General features: G+C 50.8%; 1 pseudogene; it reads right to left on the reverse strand.

Annotated features, from left to right (window-relative positions):
- Positions 1–7287: 7287 nt before the first annotated feature.
- Positions 7288–8323, reverse strand: LOC102438919 (annotated as a pseudogene).
- Positions 8324–8329: the final 6 nt, after the last annotated feature.

Consider the following 8329-nt stretch of genomic DNA (forward strand, 5'->3'; position numbering starts at 1 on the left):
CAGCACGGTCTACCACGGTCTCCCTTTTGTCGCCTCTGTGTTCAGTCCGTTCCTCCCTGGCTACAGCGTCAAGTCCAAACGCTCAAGGTCCAGACTCCACCTCCCTGCACACTGAGGAGCTCCCAAGCCCCCCTCTTGTCCCAGGTTGTCTCGTGCCTGAGCGACTGCAGTCTGGATGTCCTTTCTCTACTTCTCCATGCAAAGAACTCCTGCCCACCCTACAAGGCCCAGCTCAGTGTGGCCCCTCCTAGAAGATGCTCGTGGCAGCCCAGGCTGATCTCTCAGCCTGGCTCAGGCTCCTGTGGTGTGGAGTCTCATGTCTGCCCAGAGGCCTCCTTCACTGTGCCAGAATTTATGGCTTATGAACTGTCGACCCCATGGCAGGGTCCCTGAGGGCCTCCCCCCTCCATCCCCTCCTGTGCCCAGCACCGGGCCTGCTGAGGTTCATGGAATTGTGCAGCTGCTGAGGGTTTTCAGACTCTGTGACGCAGCCATGCCTTGGGACCCTGGGTCCCCAGCCCCTGGCTTCCGTCCTTCCATCTTAAACTGGCACCCTGTTAATGTCTCTGCTAAGCCTGTAAACATTTTCTTAATGACAAAAATAAAATAAAATAAAATCATAGGTTAAAAATCTTGAGCAATAAAACAGCAGATGACGTTGTGTGGGCAACTTCCCAGAGGACATGGAACACACGTCCCCTGAGTGAGTGGCCTTATAAGGACAGGTTCAGGAGGAGAGTGGGCAGGAGGCAGGCCACCCGCCAGGAGGGGGAGGTGGGGTGGGGACAGTGCCCCACCGCTGTCCTGGGAGTGGAGCCAGCAGGGAAGCTAGCAAAGCGCCACCTCCACAGGCCCTCGTTGGGCAGAAGCCTGCTGTCCTCCTTCACGGCCATCGTCACCAGCACAGGCACTGCCCTGCTCCCAGCCAGCTGCCGCGCTCACCCACACTGCCCAGCCTTGCACTGGGAACCTCCATCCCAGGACAGGCCACTTCTCATTCTTCTTCCTGCCTTGCCCACTCCTGGGCCCAACTAGGATGCAATAAAGGCTTGCTGGGCAGAAGAATGAGGAAGTGAATGCTTCTTCAGTGGTAGTTTTGGCTCATCAGCTGGGCTGTGGCACCTGGAACACAGGCGCAGCATCTAGTACACAGAGGGACCAGTGCAGGCCTGGGCGCACGGTAGCAACTTAATAAAGGATTTGGTGGTTGAATGGGCCGTGACTTTGAGTAGAGCCAAGCAACCAGTTCTTGCCCCACTCAGGGTCGCACTTGTCTCCAACATGAAGGCATGAATGCTCTCAAACTCCTCCAGAGAATGCCTGTCCCCTTGAGGACAGCGTGTGTGTGTGTGTGTGTGTGTGTGTGTGTGTGTGTGTAAGGGAGAGGGCGGGAGAGAGAGATGAGAGAGAGTTTGCTAGTTTCTGAAGAGTCCTGGTTGTCAAAGTGTTCCTCTGACCCTGAGGAACAAAGCATATCTGGGAACAAAGCCCTGGCCCTTAGGATGTGAGGGTGAGGAGAGGCGAACACAGGAGGTCCCTGTGCGGAGGAAGGGCTCTGGAAGCCTTCCCCACCGCTCACTAGAAAAGGCTTTCCGAGCTCCCCAAACACCGCCTGGCGGCGAGTCTTACCTGGAGACAGCGTGGATGGTCAGATGAGAGGAAGAGCTGGAGGGCCACGCCTTCCCTTCGCCAGCTTTTCCTAGGCCTAAAACCCCATCATTTATCAGCCATGCGGTTCCTGAGTTAAGCCCTCTCCCTAAGTCCTCTTAAAAGGCAAACAGTGCTCCCAGCAGGGGCCCACAAAAGAATTCTCTAATCACCAGAAAAGACAGGACAGGGAAGGTAGAGGTCAGACTTGGGAGGATTGGGAGGAAGGGGAGAAGGAAGGGGCCTGAGATGGGGAAGGGTCTGGGAAGAGGAAGCTCCTGGCTTCTCCACTTGATCTTGGGAGGCCAACTGTGACCCGAGGGTACACCCTGCCCCCCTCCACCATCGGCAGAGTGGAAGGGTCAGGGCTGAGGGGAGGCTCTGGCAGCCGGCAGCTGGCTCTTCTTCTGGTGCCGGGAGAATGTTGTCAGCTACAGGAGACGGACTCAAGTTGAAGCAAGAGCCGGAGAGGCTCCTAGCGGAGGGGAGACAGGATCGGAGCCAGCTGTGTCAGCTTGAGCCTAGGGAGCGTCCAGCCTTGCCTGAGACCCTGACCCCTGGGTAAGGCCGACGCCACAGTCGTTCTGCTCCAAAATAGAAATGTCCTTTGTATATCAACATCCTCTAGATGACGGCCTAAAATTCCACCGTTAGTCACATATTATTTTGGGTTAAGCATTGCCCCTCTGTGGTAGGCTGAAGAATGGTCCCCCAAAGATGTTCATGTCCTCATCCCTGGAATTATGTTACCTTACATGGTAAAAGGCAGTTTGCAGATATGATTAGAGATTTTGTGATGGGAGATTATCCTAGATTATCAAGGTGGACCCATCTTAATTACAAAGGTCCTTACAACAAGGAGGCATAAGGATCAACTAACAGAAGGCAATGTGCACATTTCCCTGGGAAGGGAACACACAGAAAAGGAGATTTCAGCCTGAAATAGTTTATGAGTTTATAGTGTCAGCCCAGGTCTGACTTCAGAGTCTATGCATTTAATTCACACTATCCTACCTCCTAAAAATATTTCCTCATCCTCTTCCTCATCAGTCAGGAGACCTTCAACCTGCTGGCACTGGGCCTCTGAGGGATACAGGAGAGGAGACAGAGCATAAGGGACAGAAGTGAGACCAAGAATCAAGGTAGAACTTGCTTCATTCTGCATCCTTGGGCCAGGCCTTGGTTCAGCACCTGGAGCCTAGATTCTACCATACTCCTGGCCTCCTCTCCAAGGGTTATATGGATAGATAGATAGATAGATAGATAGATAGATAGATAGATAGATAGAAATAATTTTGTTAATTCTCACTGGAAGGTATTTTTTCCATTGATTTTTAGAGAGAGTAGAAGGGAGGGAGGGAATGAGGGAGGAAGAGGAGCAGAGAGAGAGAGAGAAAGAGAGAGGGAAACATTGATGTCAGATACATTGATTGGTTGCCTCCTGCACTCGCCCAGATGGAACCTGCAACCCAGGTTTGTGCCCTTGACTGGGAATCAAACTTTCCACCCTTCGGTGCATGGGCCAACATTCTAACCACTGAGAAACACCAGCCAGGGCACCAAGGGTTATCTTGTCTAAATCTTGCCTTCGGGGAGCGGAATGTGTCATTTGCTGCTATTTCAAGGAGCCACCAATGCAGTCACCTGACCCTTAGAATTAGCTGTAGAGATTGTCCTTCACCAAGGTGGTACACCCAGAATCTCTGCTCCAGCCACCTTCTTAAACCCTCTGACCAGAGGTGGGGAGAGGTTCTGCCAGGATTTCTCAGTTTGATTGTAAATGCTGATCTGTTCATCATAACAATGAGGAGGAGCATGATCAGAGTAAAGGTAGCACTAATTATACAATAAGCCAGGGTATAAATATAGATAAGCTACTCAATACCATGCCACAAGCCTCCTGTGCACTATCCTGCTTAATCAGCCCAGTTGGGAAGTTTCAATAGCCATATTTTATGGATAAGGAACTAAGACACAGAAAGGTTCTGTGACTTTCTAAAGGCCACACAGCTAGTGCATGATAGGACTGTAGTTTCAGCCAGTCTACTTCAGAGTCCATACATTTAATTCACACTATTCTAGCTCCTAAAAACATTTTAAACTGACGATGATATCTTGATGTCTCATTTTTTCATCAAATAATAGCATTCTATGGATAGGGTAGTTTGGGGCAGGTGAGAGAAGGGTGGGAGGAGTATCGTTGGGGAAGGACATGTCACGTGTGTGAGGGGCCTGCCAAGTGGTCACTATGAATCATGGGAACTTAATAAAGGGGCAGACTGAGGCCAGATTACTTTAATCAAAACATTTCGTTGATTGTCTCAAATAGTTTTACATTGCTACAAGTTATTTAATTTGTTGGGGTCCAGCCCCAGCAGGTCCAGGGGTTCCCAAAGGTGTGGACGAAGTCGGCGAAGAAGGAATGACACGAAGACAGCGTTCAGTTGATCAGCAGTCTAGCCAGGTTCTCTAGCCAGGATCTCTAGCCAGGTTCTCCAGCCAGGTTCTGTGTTTATTTCTCCTGTTACATCTGTATTTATACCAGTTGATTTTAATCCTATCTATTCTATTCCAAAGGTTAGGGCATTTGTTAATCTAGTTCTGTTGAGTTTAATCCTGTCTATGTTAATCTCTGTGTTCCATTATAAGGGCTATTCCAAGGTCACTGCTCTACAAGGAAGTGACTGAAGGAGATTATCCTACCCAGTAAAGGTTATGTCCTCCCAGCTTCGCTGCTTGCCTTCCCTGGGACTGCCCTGTGTCACTGGGTCTCCAGGGGTATAGGCTTTGGTACTTTCCCTGGTGGACAGACCCCTGGGGATGTGGGCCCAACAAGTCCCAAATTTATTGCCAACAGTCTTAGTCCAAGTACTTCATAAGTAGTACATGGTATTTCTGTAACACTAGGGGGTCTTACTGATTCATTCCCTTCCTTAATCCTGTTAATTCCTAACTCCAGGGAAAAATCCCTACCTGGGGAAACAACCTTTCTCGGGGAGGTGGTCCTGGTTAAAACACATAGAGCTAAGAGGGGGAGCAAACATATGCCATATACACCAGGTCCCTTGAAACATGGGCTGTGCAGATGTTTCTTCCCTGCAGCAACTGTGTCAAGCAGCAAGGGTGGCCCGGCTTCTGGCAAATTCCCCCATTTTTATTTTTTAAATGATAGCGCGTATAAATCAGCGGCCACCTCTCAGACTGGGTTGTTTAAGACTCGGAAGAAGCCAAAACCGGTTTGGCTCAGTGGATAGAGCCTCGGCCTGCGGACTGAAAGGTCCCAGGTTCGATTCTGGTCAAGGGCATGTACCTGGGTTGCGGGCACATCCCCAGTAGGAGATGTGCAGGAGGCAGCTGATCGATGTTTCTAACTCTCTATCTCTCTCCCTTCCTCTCTGTAAAAAATCAATAAAATATATTTAAAAAAAAAAAAAAAAAAAAAAAAAAAAAAAAAAGACTCGGAAGAAGACTGGCAAGCAATGATAGTGAGCATAGCTATAAACATAGTGGATGGAGTGTACACAGAGCCTTGCTCCTGTAGAAGGTTGGTGGCCTCTTCAGTCAAGGATTTCAGCTGTCCCCAAGTCCGTGGTTTGGTTGTCCTCGTTGATCTGGCTAGTGGGCAGCGGCACTGGCGACGGGCTTCCCGAAGCATCATCGCGTTGAAGGGCTGCATCAAATGGTCCATCAGGGCTGGGCTTGATGGTGGTGTCAGTGTCCGGGGAGGAGTCAGCTGTGCCCTCTGGGTCGGCTGATATGGAAGATACCAGGGAGGAAGAGGAGAAGGCAGAGATGGAGGGTAGTAGAGAGAAAAAGAAGAGAAAGCAAAAGAACTACAAGGCATGGAAGTGTTTAGAAAAAAGAGGGAGAAGAAAGGGAAGAAGGCAACATCCTGACACAGCCCTTTCCTTCAGCTGCCCCTTTCCCTGTGGTCCAAGGTAGAAATGGGAAACAAGTCCTGTTGCAGTGAGAGGGCAGCTGCTGTCAGCCAGTCTCTGTCTTTACCTGGGTCCTGAAATGAGCTGGGCCAAGTCTCTTTCTGTTATCTGGGTCCGGATCTGAGCTGGGCATGGGAAGTGGGAAGCAGCCATGGGGGCAGGAGACCTCCCTCAGAAAGGGCAAATGTTCAAGCCCCTGCATTGTTGGGAGAGTGAGGATCTGTGCCCCACCTCTGTTGACCTCCAAGTTCTCTCCTTCTGGCCCCTCTGCGACTGTGCCTATCTTAGGTCGTTCCTCCCTGAGGAATCTTACCCGTCTTTGGCTAACCAGCCATCCTCCGGGGCCAAGCAGGGTGATGTGAGGTTCAGTTCTGTCTCCTTGGTAGCCTATGCCCCTGTGGCCTCCACGCCCAGCACCTGCCTTGGGCTCCCCTCGCCTGCTGACAGGGCCCCAGCTGTGGTCACATATGTTGGGGAACCCAGGTTTCTTCTCCAGAGAGGGCCCAGCTCACACCATTGGGCTAGAGACAGATCCATGATACCAGCCACCATGACCTCAGCAAGAACAGAGAACTCAGGCAACAGCTGTGGGCAATTGGATTGTGAGAAGAAGGACCCTCTTGACACAAGGGCAAGAGGGGCCAATACAGGACAAAGGAGGAATGGCCTGTCAGGCTGTAGTTCCGGGACAGGGCTTTCTCAGCCCAGGATGTCAGGCTCTTGGCACAAGACAAGTCCACGTATGGGGCATATACCAGACACCCCCAGTCACGACTGAAAAGGGAGGTGCCCTTCCTGGAACAGTAGGGTAGGGAGATTCTAGAAAAGGGCTGCATCAAATGGTCCATCAGGAGAGAAGGAGAAAGGCCAAAGAACCAGCAAACAAGTAGTCAGATTAAAAAAAAAAAAGGAAAAGAGAGATATGGGGAAGATCTGGGACATAAGGACAGACAAAAGGGAGGCACGTGTGATCTTCCAATGGACAGGTGGTTCCAGCTCAGGGCTGCACATCTGCTGCAGACAGGCACTGGTCAGGTGTGCTAGGGTGAGGCGGAGACAGGGAGTGGTGAGACATAAGGTTGGACTAGAGGGTCTGGAATCCACACAGGTGAGTCTGCGTCCTGTGGAAATATACAAGCATATCCTCTCCCCCAGGTTAAAAGTACATCAGGTCCCTTCCAGGCTCCTGTAAGCAAGTCTCTCCATTTGACGAGGGCTTTAGGTTTAGTTAGATCAGGGTTCCAATGTCTGTACATTGGGGAATTTCCCTCAGAATCTACATTTAGTACATTTACAAATAGAGTATGTTGTAGAATATGATGAAGAGAGGACTATTTAAACTCATTTTCTTGTAATTTTTTAATTTGTGTTTTTAAAGTTTAGTGAGGCCTTTCTACTATTGCTTGGCCTTGAGGATTGTAGGGTACTCCTGTAGTATGTGTGATGCCGAATGTAGAGCATAAGTTTTTAAAAGCTCTAGAGGTATAGGCAGGCCCATTGTCTCTTTTTAAGTGCCCTTGGTATTCCTAGGTAGGAAAAACATTGGAGTAAATGTTGACTTACATCTTTTTTTTTAATAAAAAATACATATTTATTGATTTCAAAGAGGAAGAGAGAGGGAGAGAAATATGGAAACATCACTGATGAGAGGGAATCATTGATTGGCTACCTCCTGCACTTCCCAATTGGGGATGGAGCCAGCAATAGACATGGGGGTGCTTTCAATCATAGGGCTGGGGGACGGCCGAGGTGTCAGCCGCTGCTTCTGTTTCCGCCGCTCAGCCTCCTTCTCCTGAAGCCACTGCTCTGCCATCTTCCCCCAGTCGATGGCTGCGTGGCTGTTGGACTTTGGCTGTTGCTGCTGTTGACGAGAGCTGGAGGAGGGCTGGGGCTGGGCCTGGGAAGACTGTGGGGTGGTGCTGGCCTGTAGCTGGTGGTACTGTGGTGTGGTGATGGGCCGGCTTGGGGTTGTGTAGGAGTAGCTGGGGGTCATTCGTGGTGTGGCCACTGGCTGCTGGGCTGGCGTTGGGAACACGTGGTAAGCGCTACTGCCCCCTCTGCTGCCACCATAGCCATACTGGCTGGAGGCCCACTGGGCTGGGGTGGCCTTAGGGTTCTGTCCTTGGCCTGTCACAGCAGCAATGGCACTGAACATCTGTGAGGTCATGTTCTGGGGCAGGGCGTTCACAGCCCGTGTCAGACCTGCAAGGTTGAGGTTCGCTGGGGTCGCATTGATAGAAGCAGGTGTCCGGGTCCTGCTGCTGCTACTGGGAGTGACTCCCGGTACAGGATCCTGGTAATGCTCCTTAAACCATCTGAAAAGTCCATTCACAGTTGGGAAGATTTGGCCCCGGTACCGGAATCCTTCTGGAGTCACCGTTACATACTCTATCCTGGGTTTACCCCGGGGCTGGTATCCCAGGAGGAACTTGCCGGGCAGTTCCTTGCAGGCGCAGATGAAATAAGGGATGAAGGTGGGCTTCTCCTTCTTAGTTTTGATGAGAAGCTCCTCTAAATTTGTTACGGTCCCCGCCGCTGCACTCCTGATAATACTTGTGGTTCAGAAGGTCCCGGGCAAAGGATGCCATGGCTGGACATAGCGGGCAACGATCTCATCCAAGTCTTCAAATTCCTCACTGTTGATCCGCAGGGTGGTTCCAAGGCTGAAGGCATTTTCCTTGCCTCTTCCCGCACGGTCCCACATGCTGGTAGATGCAATCACTGAACTTCAGGTCACTGTCAGG

This window comes from Myotis lucifugus, unplaced genomic scaffold (genome assembly GCF_000147115.1).
Source record: "Myotis lucifugus unplaced genomic scaffold, Myoluc2.0 scaffold_2908, whole genome shotgun sequence".
NCBI classification, from domain to species: domain Eukaryota; kingdom Metazoa; phylum Chordata; class Mammalia; order Chiroptera; family Vespertilionidae; genus Myotis; species Myotis lucifugus.